Here is a 21,140-nt window from a genome sequence, read left to right as displayed (position 1 = left end):
AATTAAAATTAGTGAAAATAATATAAATGTTATTTGAAATTTTCGTTTGAGTTTTCGTTATTTTGTGTAAGTAATATGTATATGTAATTCTTTAATTTTGTTTTTTATATTTTGACTTTGATATTGATTTCGTTTTTTGTTATTTTATATAAATTAAAATTAAATTTAAAAAAATAAAATAGGGAAAAATATTTTATTTTTTCTGACAAAAATTCGAAAACCGGCTAAAACCGTTTTTTTTGGAAATATCGAATTCGAAAACCGGTTTTTCAAAAAGTCGGTTTTTGTATAAACCCTAATGCTTACTTCGATCTTGCAATCTAAAAAACTGAAGCACACTACATGATAATTTATATTTCATTATGTTTTATTGCGGATGTCTCAATTAAATTACAAAAGAAACATTTTCCTAAGAATTACTTAAAATTATATTTTTTTTTCAATTAATAAAACAAAAAAGTATTTATAAAATTGTCTAAAGATTTAGTTTGATAGGCTAATTTCATCAGTGTGTCATTTGGACACATATGGCAGTCATTATATAATAAAATTAAGGCTATTATTATATTCTCATGTCGTTAGATTGCACAAAGAAGCTGAGGAATGCTCAAAATAATTGAAAAAGATACTTTACTGAACGTTTTGTTCATTTATCAGGGGTACTGAAAGTCTAAACTCCCCAGCTCGAATATTTTTAGTAAAACGGCAATTAAAATTGTAAGAACGCCGACCTTGTAATCAGAGATGTAATCGATACTTAAAAGTTAAATTAGTTCGCAAATGTAGGGTAATCTAAGTTCTTCACGCTCTAATTTGCCGAACGAAGGAATTGTCATTTTCGAAGTGTAGGAAAGGCTGTAAAGACACATTTCTCAGGGCGACATTTGAGTGCGCAGAAAAAGACATTTTTGTCCATTTGAAGTCTGAAATCTACATGAGTATTGCATGTTAATATCTATATTAAGAAGATATTTATTCGGATTATTAACAAGCATGTGCTGATTAATTTCATCATATATTTACAGGCAATATATATTTTTAATTATTTGTGAGAATTTAATTCACACATTTAAGTCCTGAGATATAATTTCATCGATCAAATTTTGTACATTAGTAGACAGACATTCTTTCTCTAATTTTTGGATTTAATTATAAATTAGTTTTCCACATTTAACTTTATGTAAGAATTAATGTTCTAAATTCCAATATTTTTAAAAAAAATTTTTACAATTTTTGTAATTACTTTAAAAAAAGACAGACAAATTATGTATTTACTTATAAATATAATCAACACGATCATAAAAATGTATGGAAAAATACTTCAAAGACTGTTATTTAATATGATTATTCATTCATTAATTTAATACTATATTCAATCTCTTTTTATGTTTGATTGCAGCTCATCTCTAAAGTCATTGGCAAAACATTAAGTTGAGAAATATATTAATGAGATATTCAAAAATCTTTCTATGTATGAAAACAAATCACAGAAATTCAAATTCGGGTAAAACCACTAGAAATTTAATTTAATGAGTAAAAAAAAAAGATGATTTCATTCATCATTTATTTAACCTTCCTCCAAAGATTATTATGTCGTATTTTAAAAATAACTCTTTTTAACAGAGGAAGAATTTGAGATTTAGTAGATGAAATAGAATTGAAGATGCATAATTTTATGCTTCAAAGTATATTAATGAGTTTTTAGTGTACCACACGAAAAGTTTAGTAGAAATTAATTCCGTTTTGAAAAAAGAATCATTGACAAATTATGATACGGAAAGTGGGACAGTATTGCATTCGCAAAGAATTTAGCTGTCCTACAACCTAAATGCCTCTCGGGTTTTAAGCGAATGCATTTTGAATGTTTATGAGATAAGCAAAGTCTGGCACAGTTTTATAAATGACTTTCTAGTACGTCTCACAGATTTATAAGAAATTCAGCATCCATTAATTACTTATAATTTTTTCTTGCTTTCTCTTAAAAAATACAATTCTGTAGTAGTTTGAACTATTTAGATTACTAACATACAATACACTTTATTTTTAGTTTTTAACAGAATGTATGCATACATATGAGTTTAAGAAATATCAGAAAAAAAAATTTGAAAATGAATTGCAAACTTTTTAATAACATTAATTTGTTTAAAAAAGAATTATTATTTATCTTAAATTTCTTTACTAGAATTGTTCTTTTAAAATTTCAACTTAAAACTGAAATGCGTAAACCATTACATCAAATATTTACTAAATAAAAAAATGATTTTAAACAATTAAAACTGTAAGTGGTGGTAATGTGCATGCCAACACTAAATAGAACTAAACATAATATTTTGCAAAAAGTGAAGTAAATGTATTTCATATTTTATTTTTTCATAAGATAAATTTCAAATATTTACGGTGTTATACAGGCCATAGAAAAATTAAACGAATTAAAAAGTGTTTTGATGAAGAAATTTCAGTTTATATTGGAAATAGATCATACTAATATCATTACAATTCTAAAATGTTGTTGTTTATAATGGCACTTACCATGGACAAGCTCGCTGACGAAGTCAGTGATTTTAAGCCAAGGGAGCGTCTCTTATTTTAGTAGCGCCAACTAGGGCCAAGAGTACATCTCAGCTACTCACGCATCATTTTCGCTTGCACAACCTCTTCTTACAGGTGGGCACATTCACACCTCTCACAGAGAGAACAGAAAGAACAACCATGCCCGAACCGGGACTCGAACCCAGGACAAGGGGAAGACGCGCTACCCCTATGCCAGGACGCCGGCATTCTAAAATGTAAATTATTTAATAAAAACGGCACTAGGCGAAATAGATGAAATTGCAGGAAAATCAATTGCTTTTGAAAATTCAACATTTAAATCTCCATTAAAGACCAAAAATTCTTAATAATTCATAAGTAATTCTGATTAGGCTGATTCTTACAAATTTAACATTTGATTCATTGCTTTTTATTCAGATTTAACTTTTTATTTGTAACTAAGGTGTTCAATTAATTTAATCTGTACTAAGAGAAAGTAATAGTAGTTAAGCTATACACTTTTAGCATAAAATATCAAATTTTTTGCTTTTGCTTTAAAATTCTTTTATTTGTGTCTTTTGTTTTATTTACTTCATAAATTTTTACTTTAAAGTCGACAACTTATTTCTTTCTATTTTTATAATAATGTGACTACGATGAAGATAAAATATTAAGGAAATTCATTGTGCCTTTAATTTAAACAAATAATCTTTTTGCTGAAGTGTCTTTATGGTCTACAGGAGGATTCTTAAGTTAGGGATGAAAGAATTAAATAAGACCTAATTTATTTCAATAAAGCTAATTTCTAGATATGCATGGAATTTAATATTCTTTGATATTTGTACTATTTAGTTTAACAATTTGAATATTGAAATTAAAAAAAAGTATAATTTTGTAGAAAATCTTTCATCATTTAGCTTCTCTTAGAGAGCAACTGAAATTCAGTTTTCTGCAATGCCGAAAATTTTCGGAATCTTAATAGTATTCATCTGAATTTTTTAAAAAAATTGTCTTATATATTTATTTTGAAATTATGAAGGAATATTTTGATATGATCAGTTAAAAATTATTGACTGTAAATACTCCTATTTCAAAGAATACTTAGTGTATTCATTTTAGATTTTAAGATAGCAAATTATTTTATATATTGTGTGAGTTTCTTATGATTTGGCAGGAAAGTTTGCATGCGATAAGCAAAATTCATGTTGAAAAATGTGAGTTTTTTTTTTAATTAATCGTTTATGTGTTCTCGAATATGCATGATGCTTTTACGCAAATGCATATAAGTATAACGTACATTAAATAAAATTATTGATGGAATCTTTATAAGGTTTCAATTGATAAGCCTAAATCATTTCCTTCTTTATAAATCCTGCTCGATACCCGAAATGCACTAAAGTAAAATGTGAGTTCATATGCAAATTTTTCGCAGCCAAATATGAATTCACATGTAGAATTTTATTAAAAAAAATTATGTTTTTAACATGACCGAAATTTATGGAAAAATGATTAAAACTTATCCGTCCTTCTAAGAAATACATAAATCTGTAAGTAACAGAATATATTTTATCACTCAGTGTATTTCTGATATGTTAAAATTCAATCAGTATTTTTAATATTAAGAATTTTTGACTACTTCTGCAATGCGATGAAAAGCAGTTAAACATTTTAATATATGCTTTCCATTTAAACTGATTTCTATTAGAGATTTTATGCAAAATCATATTAAATGTAGTTATTGAAGTCTCTTTATTTGCTTTTGGTGAATAGTGATATTGTTTCACTATGTGATAAATTAAAAAATGTGTTATATCTAATTTTTTTTCAATGTTTTAATTCAATGTTTGTCGAATTGCTTTAATAAATTGCAATAGATCTAAGAACGAATTATGTATATTTATAAAATATAAACAGTCTTGATTAAAATATCTAATTAATAATTTTTTATTTTGACAAAATTCATATATAAAATTTTCTAAAAACTATTTGATTAAAATCCAATACTGATTAACCTTAATTATTCAAAATATATTATATATTGATTTACAAAATAAATTTTCATTTCAGATACCATACTTTTTTTAAAACATCTTTATATTGCAGTGAAAGGATCATCTAGCATATTCTACTTAAAAGTACTGTCAGAATATTCACAAACCTGGAGTACAATTTACAAATCTTGAATACAGTTTTAAAATTATAACTCAAAAATATTTTAAATGTATGTAAGAACTTGTTATTATCATTAGAAAGGTAAATAGATATACCTAATTTATTTTTGGCATTAAGAATTTTAATTAAAATTTTGATTTAAATTTCCATATTTTCAAAATTTCTGCTGCTCTAAGGCTTTACTAGAAAATAAAATAAATTTTATCTCTTAGTCGACTGGAAATTAAAATCTACCACAGCCGTTTATGGAAGTGTTTGGAAATCAAATAAAGAAAGTAGGATTTGGGTAATTAAGAAAAGGGAAAATTCAACAGACAGACTTTGTCAGTGACTAAATAGAGTCTGGTTGGCCTTAGGATTATTATGAAACATTAGCATTCATATAAAAATAAAATTAGGCATGGTCAATAAAAATATAAGTGCTTTTACTTTCTGTCACTCACTTCTGTTTTGAAAATAAAATCAATTTAAATATCACATGAAGTTTATTTGCATATACAAATGCATCAGAAAATACAAATGAGCGGAGAAACATTTGTATTGAAATTCTTCATTTCTACTGAAATTTAGGAATGCAGCAAATACATTAATTGCCAATTATATGTAAAAACAATGTATTGAATGTGTTAAACTTTGACATTTTGAGTTCATTTTGATGCAAAGTTAAAATTATAAAATGGGTGAGTAAATCAATAAAATCGCAAAGATTATAAAATTAACTAATAAAATCATACTTTTGAAGAAGTTTTTTTGGATGTTTTTATTATTTACATTTAATCGTTAATGCATTTCAAAATTATTGTAAAATCTTTTAATTCTTCTGAAATTCAAGGAAAGATTGCATTTCTTGTATTGAATCAGAACTTAATGAAAGTACGTGAAAAACTGGTAATTAACGCCTGAAAATATTAAATCTGTGTATTTTTCATCGGGATCGGAAATTTAAAACTCTAGCTAGACAGGATTTAAGTTTAAAAATTGTTCTCGCGATTCAATCTTATAAAACTAATCTAATAAACCTAAAATCGTTTCGAATTATGAATTAAGTTCTAATCAGAAAGTAAATCAATCAGCAAAATAAAATTCCAGAAAATCTTGAAAGTTTCTATTTGAATTAAATATAAGAATATCGAAGTAATATCAAAAATGGTCACAAGAAAGCAATACATTGTTTTTTTTTCTTTCAGCTGCACTACTCTTACTTATAAAGTTTCATTTTTTTATCAGTTAACTGTGGTCTATAAGGTAATACGGTTCTCATATAAAATTGGCATGGGCCTTAGTAAAGTCTTCTGTGTTCTTCAGCTGTTTGTCAGGGCAATTGCTTCTAGGATACGAAAAACGAGTTTTATTGTTTTGACTTGAATAGTTTCTTCCGCTAAAAGAAAGGAAATAATCTTGTGTTACTGCATTTCGTATATTGGTTGCTTTCTCTGAGGATTGGATTGATTGTGTCTTGATGAAGTGCTTATCCGCTTGTTGCTGCATTCCTGGAAAATATGGTCTCAGAGCAATCAATGAAAGTCAAAAGATAGCTGTAACACATTGGGGCGCATTGGTTTTTTTGTTTACCCTTGAAAATTGAAGTTTTTGCATTCTTTTGCTGAAATTCCTGAGCTATTTTAAATGTTATTTTTTATATGCAAAATTTGCAAACTAGGCAAATGCATTTATAACAAAACGATTTATCATTAATAATTAATGATTTATCATTAATAATAATAATTAAGTTACATTTTATTGACGAAAGCCAAAACGTCGACTACCATAAAGAATTTTAAATAATACATCATTAAAATATATTATTGCAATGTATTTAAAGTGATTTATTTTGTAAAGAATTCATGAAAATTAATTGATAATTAATGCGATTGTTTTTCCTTTATGTTTAATTCCCCTTTTTTGAAATTTTACATGAAAAAACAATTCCATTTAAGTTAAATTCTGAAGTGATTGTATGCATTTTACAGAATGTATTCTTCATCTAAAAGAAATTTGTATTAAAACGTAGTTCTGGAATGCACAACTGGAAAAAATAAATGATTCAGCTACTTTTACAGGAATATATCTCATATTTTATCGAAATATTTACTGTATTCTAGATCATAAGTATCCTTGGCATCTTTTGAATTCTATTTCATTTCCTGTATTTTTATTCGTAGGAACAGAAGAGAAACAATAAACCATTAGTGAAATTGAACCTTATTAATATTGCTATTAACGAATTCAGATTTTTGAATAATGATTTTTTCTTTAACTTTCGTTTGCATTGAATAGCCTTATAATGAAGCAACTTCATTTCCTTAAAAAGTATAATGAAAAATAAAAAAAAAGCTTTTGCATTGTTTTAATATAAAAATTGGAAAGATATAAAAATATAGACCAAAAATAATCACGAACCTGGAATGTCTAGTTTTTGTTTGTCATAATTAACAATAACCGTCATAACTGTACACTATAGAGTGATGCATTTATGAAACATTCGCACTTAAACTTTACAACTAAAATAGAGAAAATGTATAACAAATATTTAGTCGCAATTAATTAAGCCTATTTTTTCTATAAATTAGGATATATTTGGTGGTAGAAGGTTTAAGAGGTATTGTGTCTTTTGATTTTTTTCTTCGTTGTTAAAAAATATTTTGAAATAAAAAATATTGAGTGCAAAAACCATATGATACTTCATGAAAAATTTATCCGGGTTTATATAAGACTTTTTACTTTCTAACATAATAAGTTTAGAGAAAATATTGTAATAGTAAAAAAAAAAAAAAAAATGTCGAGGTAAGATAAGGCCAATATCAGTTCAAAAAACACATTTTTGTTATTATTTTTGCCTGTTTGTCAATACGATAACTAATAAACCTTTGAGCTAGACGATTGACATTTGTTACATGGAATTACAACCCTATTCGTAGATTTCTTATCAAATTTTGAACGAAATGCATTCACAGAAAGTCTGTCAGACTGTTCTGGTACATGTGAACTCGATAATGATAAAACGCAAAGAGATGGTCAGATAAAATTTGGTACACAGGTGTAGCATCTAAAACTTAGATATTCGTCAAATTTTAAACCAAATCCGTTAAATAGTTGGCCGTCTGTATGTCTGCACTTTCACAGGGATGTAACTACAATAATTCATAAACACAAATCGATCAAATTCGGTATGATATTTTGTAACTATGAGTGTCATTCTGTATCAAATTTTAATGCCAAAACGCCTCTAAAGTGCATATTTTTACGATAGATTCAGTATAAACGATAAATTCAAGCCAAAGACCTTTATTTCGTAATTATCGTTCGTTAATGGCACGCAAAGTATTCGTGTCTCACCCAAAGTCCAAAATTTTATGTGCGGAGGAAAGGGATAAAAAATTTATTAGCGAGTGTGGGAGACAGTTTCGTGAAGACAGCTCCATCTGGTTCGTACAAGTAAGTCATGTACAAGTTTTCAACATTTTCAGTGGCCTTTAGTGGTTTTGTTTTGGGAAAAATTTGAATATAACATAAAGCATTTAAGAAAATTTATTTTCTTAAATGCTTTTAAATAATTTGAAACTTTACATATTTGCAGAGATTTTTTAAATTAGTTTTTAACTCTTTTTCTAATGTGCTAAACATATGAAATTTTGAACACTTCGTTATTTTATAATTCCAATATAATGGTGTCACTTGATTTTGAGAAAGATGGATTTTAAAATTCTATAATATTTACAATAACGGGTTATAAATTAAAAATTAAAGAGTAATAAACAATTAAAAAGATAATATTTTTAAGTATTCTTATACAAATGTGTTTTGAACTCTGTTAATCTTTCAAACGCCATTTATAACGAAATTAATACAAAATTCATATAATTTCTTACATGGCGGCACTCAATGTGCTGACTTCATTTCCGTTTTTATTATGCTTATTTTGGTAGAATAATATCTATGATATTTAAAAAATGAGTGCAATTTAAATTTAAGACAACTGTAATGAGCAGTTTTCATACCAAATCAGTTTCTAGCAAATGAAAATCCTTTAAAACGCTCCACAGTACTGGAATAAGAGGCTGAATTCAGTAGATGCCAACAAGCGACAAACAGATGGAGCAAAAAATGATTAAGCGAATTTGGAAATATAACAAATGATGTCTGAGAGAACAAAATATGTATTGCATTTGGAATCCATCCAATCGATTGCTGGCAAAGGGAGAATTTAGATCATTCAAATTTGAATTAGTGGTCTAATTTTCTTTGCTTTCTTTGAAGTCTGTTCAAAGATTCGATGAGTCATTTTTTCGTTATTTAATTTTTCCGAATTCTGTGCATTTCTCCTCCTCCCCATTCATCATCACTTCATACGGATTATCCACTTCCATCTTTGTCCAAGAACATTTACTTGTTGGAGATTGAATGCAAAAAGCGATCTTACCAAATGCATTTGTTTTTTGAAATATGCTCAAATGTAATAGCTGTAGAGTATATTTTCTCATTCTTTGGGCTGGTGTATACATTAGAGTTTTTTTTTGCTATAAATGATGTAAGAAATTCTTCGATTTAAAAGTTAACATGTCTTACATTAATATATAGAAAGAAATTAATTTAAAGTTTTATGAATGTGATTCAACGTAATGAGTGTCTTTGAGGAAATATGTGATAATGTTTTCTTCCAAAAGAAGAATGGCACGTATTAAAAATAGTGAGGCAATGAGATTTCATTTGATCCATATGTCTTTTTATAATATTAGCATCACAAACTGTCATATGCAGATTGCAAATAATTTGCATGCAAATAGAATTTTTTAAAGTTTAATAATATTTGAAAGATTTTACATCTGAAACTAATGAAATAATTTAACACCTTTTAACTTTACTTATTCAAATTAGTGATTCTTTTTTGGAAACTCTATTAAAGAGTTTGGACGCACTTGAAAGTGGGAATGTTTAAATTGTGAATGTAAAGAGTAAATAAAAACAACAAAATTTTTCTAAACTGAGGAACTGTGCTTTGAAGAAATAAAATGACAAAATATATCAAGAGATACTTTGAAATAGCGAATATGTTTGAAGAATATTTATATTAAACTGATTATTAATCTAAGCAATCTACTTTAAAAGAATACGCTTTGATCTGAAAATTCAAACTTTATTTCCCCAAAACCATAAGAATTTTACAGAATAAAAAAAATTAAAATAATGAAATAAAATAATTTTAATCTTGCTTTAGTCAATTCTATTCTACCTTTTTATTCTCATTTAGTAAAATTTCATAATTCTATCCTTCCCAATCACCTACTCTAATAAAACGAAAGAAATTATTCAGGTCGAAAAAAGTACAATGAATAGTTCTGAAATGCATTTACATGGGCTGAGGCCCATTCCTTAAAAATTCTTGAATTTTTCTTTATCCGAGTCTTAAACTTAGTGAAATCAATTATGAAATATTTGTACCATCACACACAAAGCTTCTGTGCATTTGAATCCACATATCAACAAATCCAGCTTTATATTCTCTAAGAATATTTCCATTGGAATATTCCTTTTCCTATTCATTACTGTGAGGTATAAATTGCAAGTTACCAATAAAAACTCTTCATAGTTTTTAAGCTCAGAAGAAACTTAAAAAATCACCTTAATGGATGAGACAAATGGAATCTATTAAATTTGGTCCGTTTTCAAGTAATTACTTCTAATTTATATCTCGTTAACACAATAACTTCATGTTGTCACAAAATATAAAAGGAGAAATATTAAAAATTTCGAAATTTTTTACATTTTTATTCGACTTAATTTTAAAGGCATTTATGATAGATGTGTTTTTCTCCAGAAAAATAAACGAAAAATAAAAATCGTAGAATCTTCCGTTTAATCTAAAATAAAAAAAAAATAAAAAATCTTGCTAAAATTGCTGGACTGCTTTTTTGTGCATTCATGACTATTGATTTTGACTTCGGTTGTTGCGGCATAAACAAAAGCTGTTCTTCAGTAAATACACCCTAAACTACCAAGAAATTTTTATCATCAATATACATGAATTCTTCCCGAATTGATTAATAGTTAACTAGCCAGTTAATTTTAAAAAAAAATTTAGCGAAGCCCTACCAACCCAGATTGTGAGTACGTTTCTTCTCAAATCCTTCTTATATATTTACGTTCCATATTTTAACTTCCAAGCATGCATCTGAAAAATACTTGGAACAAATAATGAGGAATAGCCAAAGGTTTTGATAGTTTACTCCAAACTATTCATCAAAAGCGAAAGCAGTTTCCGATAAATAACTGAATATATCTGAAGTCCTCTTCTTCCTTCTACTGCAACTCACAGAATATTTTTATTGTAGCTAAATATATTTCCTATACAATTCCAATCCTTTTTCAAATTTAGTCCATACTGCATTATTTTTTATTTTCTGCAATTATCAGCAAAAGCTTCTCATATCTTTAGAAAATAGGTTCGAGAAACGCTGTTTTAAAATTTAACTAATATTTAAATTTTGAATTCAATATTTAATTAGTTAACTAATTGAAACCTCCTTTATTTAATTAAAAATTCTTTACTAAATCTTTTCCAAAAATGAAATACATAAATAATTATATTAATATATTTTTATTACTGAAAATTAAGTGATAGAAGGCAAATATTATCAGCTGACATCAGAAATTTTGTTATTAAGTTGCTGATTGGGTTATTAAGAAAAATCTTGGAAGGAAGAGGAATATTTATTTATTAAAGATACAGTGCTACTGATACAACAAACTTTTCAATGGAGTTTTCTTTTCTTTCACTTTTATTTGAAATTCAATTTTGTCAAAATTAAATATTATATACCCTTTATAAATGCCACGTTTAAAGAGAATTTTTTTTAATAAATGAACGGATTACGAAAGTTCTTATATGTTCATTTTCTGTCATGACGAAATTTGGTTTGAAAAGTCGATTTAGTTTCTCGAATTTGACTTTTTGATGAGTACTTTTCTGAGAAAGAAAAATAAAACAAAAAATATTCGTACTCATTAATTATAAAATATACCAGTTTCCTGTTGCTATGAGTTATTTAAAGAACCTGACGTAAGCTACATATGGGGTTACTGATTGGTTAAAGCATTTGCAAGTACTTTGAACCACGTGGCAGGAACGCAAATCAAACTGGAAGAAGCGATGAATCTGAAAAAATGAGTTTATGAATGGGTTAAACCTATTGCTTTTTTGTTTTTTCTCTGCATGTATCAAATTAATCAAGAATACATATAGAAGTTGATTTCGTCACTTGAAAAATTGGGCGTAAGCGAGAAAATGGCCGCTGAATCAGAAATGTTGATAATGAATATGGAATCTCTCTAGGCGTTGTTAGAACTATCTCGAAAATTTTTTTGCAAAGCTAGAACAGTAATTAGAAATTGTATTTGTGATCAATCTGCCCACAGTATTGAAATGAGGTTCGTTGTATACAAATAACAGCTAATGAAATTGTCGAATAACTGTTGCTAAACTGTGACAGGGGCTATAGATACACATGGACTTGAAAATATCACACCAAATGGTCAAGATATTCAACTTAATTAATTTTTTCACTTGTAAACCAAGTAAATGCACTCCAATGAGAATTTCCAACAGCAACAAAAGATAATAAGTCGTGAACTCGTTAAGTGGGTTAATCAGCATTGAGGAGGTACAAATTGTTCATGGATGAAAGCAGATTTTGTTTATTTTCTGATCCAATGTGTCATTGTGAAAGCGGTAAAGTTTATTCTTCCACCAATATCTTGGAAATTAGTCATCACACTGGTGTACGGTCTGAAGAAATCTAATTTTATATTGGCGTGCACAATTTTATAATATAGAAAATTTAACTATGAATGCAGAAAAAAGTTTAGGATACTACAGTGCCTCATATACACGGATTTCATGGCACTATTGGAAGTTATAATAATTATGATAGTGGTAGCTATCATCATAACAATTATAAACAGCTTTCAAACTTCTTGAAAGTGAAGTGGTTTATCCAGTGGAAGTGCCAAAATAATCCCCGGACCTTAATCCAAAAAAACATGCCATGGAATGAACTTCGGAAACGCATGGAAGAATACTATTAGCCACCGTTAGCAGAAAAAACTTAAGTCAATTAAGTCAAAATTGTCGAATTAACCTCAAATTCTGCAGGATAATTTGGTCCTAATTACGTGCAATCAATGCTGTGTCAATATTACAGCATGCTGAACTGATTATAGCTTACATAGCAGTGCCTAACCAAGGTTTCACAAAAACAACAGCAATCAAATTCTTTGATCATTTTGCCTACCACTCTGAAAATAATAAATTGATATATTTTCTATTCGTACCTTGCATTTCCAAGATATTCACCTAAATTTGTTATTTTCTATTTATTATTTTTCTTTTAGCCTTGTTTTATATTATATTTATGCATTGATTATTGTAAACCCAATACGAATTGCTATTCTTTAATTTATGAGTTTATGGAAACCAGTGTATTTTTAAGAAAAATTAACTTTTTTAAAATAAAATATAAAAGTCAGTAAAATTCCTTATTAGCGCTTAAAATATCATTTTGAATTTAAAATATTCTGTTAAATAAGAAATATTGCTTTTTAAATAAGAATAGATATTTATAGACACTTAACACTACATATACTCAGGTTTATTTATTCAGTATTTCTATTCGCTATCTTTTTAGGTGGCAGCGCATAATTTATTACCTGAAAGAAAATTGTGGCGTTTTTTGTTGAGAAATTACGTTTTTTTAGTAGACGGTATGTTTGTCGATGAGAATATTTCCTTACGCAGTAAGTAATTAGATTTTTTTAGGTATTATTTTTACGACAGTCTGTTTTTAAATTAATTTATTAAGTAAATTATTTTGAGCTCTTTTTTTAAGAGTCAAGAAATTTCTTCCTGTCGCTCTTTTTAATTTATTTTATTTGTTTTGCATGATCTCAGTATAATATCCCTCTTGTAAATTGTTAAGTTCCATTTACCATTTTCACCTCGAGACAAATTTTATAAAAATAAAGAAACTGTTGACTTTTGAAAAGAAAATAAATACTTTAAATAAACAGTTGAGATTCTTCAGATATAAGGGTTTGAAAACTTTACAGTGAATATAAATGAACTAAAACTAAAACAGTATAACATATTACAGCAGAAATCAATTTGAATGCTTCGATTCAGCTTCAAAGCTCTCTGGAATTTGTCAATGAATAAACACTTCAAATGAAATTATAACTGCTGGATTTACAGAAATTAAGAAAACATTTTGTGTGATATATTTACAGTACGTTCATAAAGTTCTTCAATGTTTACAAAAAATATTACAAACGAACCATTAGATATAATACTGTAAAATTTTTGTTATGAAATAGTCGTATTCTTGAATTAATTTATTCAGGTTTTTCAATACAACAGATATCCCAATTAATATAGAAAATGATCTTACATTGAATTGTTATCGAAATTGCGTCAACGAAGGAAACTACTCAATGTATTCTTTGGTTCCATGAATTCAAATTCGGTCATTAACGTTAAATGTCAATTTTGAGGTTAAATAAAGGACAGAGCGATTGCAAAGGCAGTTGTAGATATTGATAAACTCGAAGTTAGGATTACGGATGCTGCGTCTAATATGAGAGTCGAAATGTTGAACATTGCTTGGCAAAAATTGGACATATTTGACGAGAAACTAAGGGTGCTCACATTAAAATTTATTAGATTAAGAGGTTTTATTTGAAACTTTATAAACACCTGTATAATAAAGGGTGTCAGAAAATTTACATAAGATTTGAATTTGGCACCATTTGTGCAGTAAAGTGTTGGAACCCTATTAAAAAACCATTTGACAGCTGATAGTTTGGGGTTAGCAAAAATAGAGCGTTACAGGATACAAAAACTTATTTTCATTGTTGAACAATACTTCAAAAATAATGGATGTCTGGCTGCCATAGTTCGAAAATTTGACGACTGGTCACCTAAAATGTGTGATTTAATATCATTTCAATTTTTTTATTAGTTTATTTGAAGTTAAAGGTCTATGTCAACAATCCCACAAGAACACATGCATCGAAGAAGGAAATTCAACGCTGCAAACAAATTCAGCCTCATTTATACAAAATGATCATGAAAAATTTCGACAAAAGAATGCATATGTGCCAACAAAGAATTAATTAAATTTAAAGCAATTAAAGAAAAAAATCATTTTTTAAAAATTTAATTCAAATCATGCTTTAACACGTTGTTTTTTCGCATAACGCTTCATTTTTACTAACCCTAAACTATGAGCTGTCAAATGATTTTTTAACAGGGTTGCCAACATTTTACCACATCAATGGTGACAAATCCAAATCTTGCGTTAAATTTGGAACACTCTTTATATCGAAACAATCATGTGCTAATTCATGAATTTATAATAGTTTTTTTAAATCTTTTTTCTCTGGAAGACACTATGACTCTCCTGTATTATAATCTTTTGACTTGGTCTTGTAAATGAAAGCATCCTAAAAGATCCCATACACAGAAACAAATTATAGCTATAAGAATGCCAAATGCATTTCAGAATGAAGAGAAAATGATAGCACAAAAATGATCTGAAATTTAAAGAAAAATAAAAATGGGAAACAATCCCAATAATATATACAATTGCAGTGTCGTAGATAAATAATTCATTCATATTTAAGACACAAATAATTATAAGTGACAAGTAATACAGAAGTGAAATAAATTATTTCAGCTGTCATAAATACGAATTACCAAATTAATTAATACATATAATTCAAGACAAAGGATTCTAAACTTTCTATATTTTTATTTTCGTATCATTTGTTTCTCAGGTTTTGTAACAGATATCTTTAACCTTGGAATTTCCATTATTACACAATGAAATTTGTATAAATCCCTCAAGTTCTTTTATGCACCTTATGTTTCTGTTTATAGGTTAATATTTTCTCAAACCCGGCTTCATTTTGTTTATTCTGCTTGAAAACATTTTTCAAAAAAATTTGGAATTTCATATACGATATACAAAACTGAATTTTTCTGAGAGCAAGTTTAACGACCTCATTTAATAAAACGAAAGTCATACACCAGTATGGTTATATATCAAAGGTATAGAAAAATGTGAATGAAAAAGAATGAAATTAAAAAAAGATTTCTATAAGATCATAAAGTTATATAACTATTTAGTCATAATATAATCTTTGCAGCTTTTCTAACACCTAGAATTTTGCCATATTACTATTCAGTGACAGTTGAACATTTAATTTAATGGTCCTGAATGAAGCACTGAGCAAAACGTTTTCATTTGGTTCAATTTTCTGTGATTAAACCATAATTATATCAGGGGAACGCATAAAATTTATGGAAAATTCAATATTGATAAAATTAGTTCTATTTATTGTCTTTAAAAATATTTTTTATTTTAAAAATACACTCACCAAAAGAAGGGAATCGAGTTTCCAAGGTCAAATGGCTAGAAAATTTAGTAGGAGAGGGCCTCAAGCTCACATCATTTTATTTTATTTATTTATGCTCTGTTATTAAAAAAAACATTTTAAATTGAGTTATTGACTTTTTTTAATCAAAATACGCAGAAATCGCACTGGGATTATTCCATGCAATTTGGTAAACGATAATATTATAGCTTCATTTAAGATTAATAATTAAAAATAGTCCCCCAATTCTCTTAAAAAAACGTAAGCCTTGCCTTTATTATTAATTTTTAGAAATACATCCTCTTTAAAAATTTCGTATTCAGTTATCATATTTTTTTGTTTTCAGCATTATTTTAAATCCAGAAAGGAACAACGTAATCTAATTTATTAAAAAAAAATGTCTTAGGTTTAAAACACCTTCCTGAGTATTTATTATGTGATTTGATAATTTCTCTGGAAGACATTTAAACAGAAAGGAATACTTTGGAAAGAAGGAGCCTGTGGTTTATCGACAAACAAGCTAAGACCTTCGAAATCAAACCCCGATTATCGGTAAGCTCTTTCAGTTGTGTTCGGTGTTTTCTGGCAGAGAGCAAACAGAGCTTCACTAATTAGCATTCTTCCCAAAACCCTAATTAAAACCTCGATGACAAACGGCGCGAAGGTTCTTGAACGCGTCGCCAGCGCCTCCTGTCAGTGTGATGCTTTAATTAAGGGCGAAACGTATTTTCAGTCGCCTCTTCATTCAATTATCTCTTCCCGAACCCGGCATTTATGTACGACACTGAACAAAATTTGACAATTAGAGATTTTTTCAGTGGAAAAGTTATATGGAGGCATTTCCTCAAGCTCTGTTTATTTTGAAGGCATATCATAGTAATCTTTGTGACATACTCACTTTATTTGCTGAAAAATTCTTCAAAGACATGCTAAGAATTTCTGAAACATTTGAATGCATCTCAAATCTTTGTGTTTACCTCTAAATGGGTCGCTTGTTAGCGGCTACAATAGATTAGGCAGATTCGGTGCTAACAAAGCATTGTAAACACTCATCGCGCTTTCTGTTTAAATTCAGTGGCTAGAAGATTCACTTCTTCAATGTTCCGAAAAAGAAAAAGGCAGGAAAGGTGAAGATTTTAATTTACAAAGAATCTAACAATGTGTTTAATACTATTTAACATAGTAGAAAAAAAATGTGTGTGTTTTTAATGAAAGGCTTTTTAATTACATAAATATAATAGCTTTAGCAACTTCAAACAGATTCTTCTAAGAAAGTACTTATTGAGTTTTTGCATTATTACGTGGTACAAATATCCAACATTTCAGTATTTTTGATATAATATATAATGAATATCTTTCTGTTTAATATGAAAAAAAAGGTTGATGGTGATTTTATAATAGAGATATGGAAGAAAAAAGTCAGTTATTTACAAAAAAATCAGGACAATTTATAGGAAGAAAGCTAGCGAAATAAAATAATTTTCCTTCATGTAAGAAGCAAAATTGAGCCAAATTTATCATTCTCTTTTATGGATGAACTGAGAAGCTTTCGACGTGACAATAATGCTTGCTGCAAATGTTTTGACTCTTCAAGAAGATTCTTCAAACAGTAAAATTTATTTTAAGTTTAGCCACGTAGGATACTTTAAAAAAATGTAATGAGAAGAAAAACCATTCAATGAATTTGGCGAGAAAGTTCGTGAGAGAAAGATATTTCTATAAACTAAGACTCTTTTAAGAAGAAGTTCTGAAGAATCATAAATGTTGATTGATTAACGGAAAAATTGGGATAAGGTACAGCAATGCTCAGTATTTATACTCTCATTCCCCTGGAGGCTAAAATATGTTTGAGGCATCATAGCTTTTACATCATTAAATGCTACAACTTATTTGAAATAGACCTAACATGAGATCCTTGTACAGTCCGTCAAAAAGTATCAGGGCACTGCTCGTTATTCCGAAACTAATTATTATACAATAAAAGTAAACTACAAATGCCTTTAGCAGTAGAAATTTATCCTCTATAAATGTATGAAATAGATTTTTTATGCAAGGGGTCATCTTCATATTTAAATCTGAACAAAATCAATATTTTCAAATAACAAAACACAATTTATTGTGTTTTAAAGCACATCAGAATTCTCCAAATTAAAATAACTTGAACCCATAAAATATTTTATAATTTTGAGTAAACGATTCATTAGTTATAAACAAACAAATTTTTCAATTCTTGTAATTAATTGTAAATTCCGGTTTCTTTAATATATTTCAAGATATAATGAATATTTGGCAATAATTCATATTTTTCATTTAAATACTCATTAGAAAAGACAAAAATTATGCCTTTCAAAATATGAAAATATATTTTATATATTTTATTAATAATTAAGTGTATAGATTAAACTTGTTTGAATTAGATAAAAAATTTTGATACGAAACGAAGGAGCAAGATCTGAAACATCAATGTTTAAAATTTTAGGCGATACTGTCATATTTTTTAAAGATACGTTGCAATAACCAAAAGTTTTTGGAAGAGTGCGGTTTTTGCTCTCTTGGGGAGGGGAATATCTCAATTTTATGAAAGGATTCACTAGCAAAAATTAAGAAATCGCTAAATTATTACGGATAATGAAACTTGACTTTCAACTTTGCTTTAGATTTTTCTTTTTTAAAATGAATGTAAATGTGAGCGAATAAAGTGATGCATTTAACAGTCTGAAGCAAAATTACGTTTCGGAGACAAATGGGAGCCTATTGCAGTTGTTCAAATGTTTCATAATATCTTTAATTAATGGAAAGAGCACAAAAGTAAAATTCTGCACTAAATATGAATTTGTATAGCGTTAAATATACGAAAGAATGAAACAAAAACTATTTGTATGTGTGGATAATTCAGTGTCAGTTTGACAAAATACCTTTCCTTAAAAACGAAACAAAGCATAAGAGTGTTTCAGTAAATCAATTGTTATTATTTCATACTCTTTCCGGTAAAAAGATAATAAGTATAAAGCAGTTTTTAAATATGTTTTAAAGTATATTTGGTGAAAACATGAACATATAAATCAACAGCATTATGTTATAAATGTTTCTGTTATAAAGGAATGTTTAAGGAAATAAGCATCTGTCTTATTTCTCTGGAGCACCAGAATCTTTTTGATTTAAGTTTATTAAATAAATATAATTGCTTAACGTATCCAGAATTTTTGTATATTTTAAACTATATGGCACGATAAAACTTTTGAACTCTTACGCTTGTAATCAAACATGCAAATAAAAGCATGCATTTCGAATTCATATTTAGACATGCTTCATCGTTCCTAATGGTGAATTTAAAAAGAACATTAATCTTTCCTAGAGAAAAGTTAGCATATTAACAATTGAAATGAAAATTTGAATAAAGGAAAATATAATTTGAGTGAACTATTTGCTACGTTTGCATATATTGAAACAACTAAATCTTTTATCTTTGTATATCATCAATTATTTTGAACTGGTTTGTGTAAAAAATTCATATCAGGGCATTTCTCATTATTCAGAATAATTTAAAATCCAAAAATAAATTGGAGTCGTAGTTGAGAAATTTGAAAATTATCCAAATATAAATATGTAGACATCCCCTTCTGAGAATTTGTTTACATATTTTGACAAATTTTCTTTGAATTTATCTTTTATCGATTACGAGCAATAAGAAGTATCCGTATGCCTTTTTGAAGAATTGTATCTTTTGCTTTCCTGAAAGTGGAAAATTTTCTCTTTCAGCTTTTCTTCATTGTTTATTATGTGATTTATTGTTGTTTAATCATCAATTTCTAGATATTCTGTTGGTATATCAAAGGTTTCTACGGAAAAATTTTGAATAATTTCAGTTGGAAATCTTTCCTGTGAGTTACAAATCACCGATAATTTTTTTTTATAATTTTAAAACAACGTATTCTGTTCGTGCGTTATTTTAGAATAATTTTTAGCAATACGATAAATCTTTGTATAATAGTAAGTTTAATGCCAAAATTCAATTTACATATCCATGAAATGTTCACTCATTTTTCATGATGCTTAATCTTAAAATGTTATTAGTATTTTCGAATTTTAAATCCCTTGAAACGAAATATTAACCACCAAATTTTCGAAAACATGCAGTTGCTTTTTATAATTTTTCGTTACTTCAGGAGATCATTTTTTATAAAGTGCAAATAAAAGGAAAGAATAAAAGACTATGTTTCCTTTCTTGTATTAACAGCGCATTTATATATTAAGAAAAGCAATTCGTGTATTTTTCTCTGCTTTTGACTTATTCGTGCTTTTTAAGTTATCTATAATTTCGATATCTTTTATATAATTTATATCATTTTTAGACCTTAATATATTTGATTTCTTAAGAATTATTGAAGAATCGGTGCAGAATATTCGGTTTATGATATATCAATAATCATCAAGTTTTAATATAGCTAGCAGTAGTTTCACATTGAAGCTTTGAATAATATCGATTTTAGTAAACTATATATCCTTCCCATTCAATTTTTTATCATTCTTATTTGTGTCAATTTCACCAAGTCTCTTTTCAATCTAACAGAGAAAGTTTTATTATTACTACTAACCTAAACCGATTTCTGAAACTTTTATAAATATTTATTTGAGGTAATGGTTATTACGTGTCCTAAACGGTTCGGAAATTTCTTCATCTTTACCAATACAATCATTGCATGAAAACATTGGTTACGAACCGATTTGCAATCTCTGCTTTAAACAATCTTACTTAGTAATGATACTTCATTCCTTCTTGCGCAATCGAAAATCTTGTTATGCATCGAGCCACAATTCTAATAATTTAACAGTATCAAAAACATATGCCCAAGATTCCAATCTTGAAAGAAAGAAAAGCATACTGGATATTTAGGGAGGGTCTTCTGAGGCAAACTGAAGGGTTTCCTTCTTGATGACCGTTATTCAGATGACGAAAAGAATTCTTTTCTGATGGAAATAGCTATTAGTTTCGACCGGAAAGATTCCCCTTT

The sequence above is a fragment of the Argiope bruennichi genome, chromosome X1 (genome assembly GCF_947563725.1).
Source record: "Argiope bruennichi chromosome X1, qqArgBrue1.1, whole genome shotgun sequence".
In the NCBI taxonomy this organism is placed as follows: Eukaryota; Metazoa; Arthropoda; class Arachnida; order Araneae; family Araneidae; genus Argiope; species Argiope bruennichi.
This window is presented reverse-complemented; position numbering follows the sequence as displayed.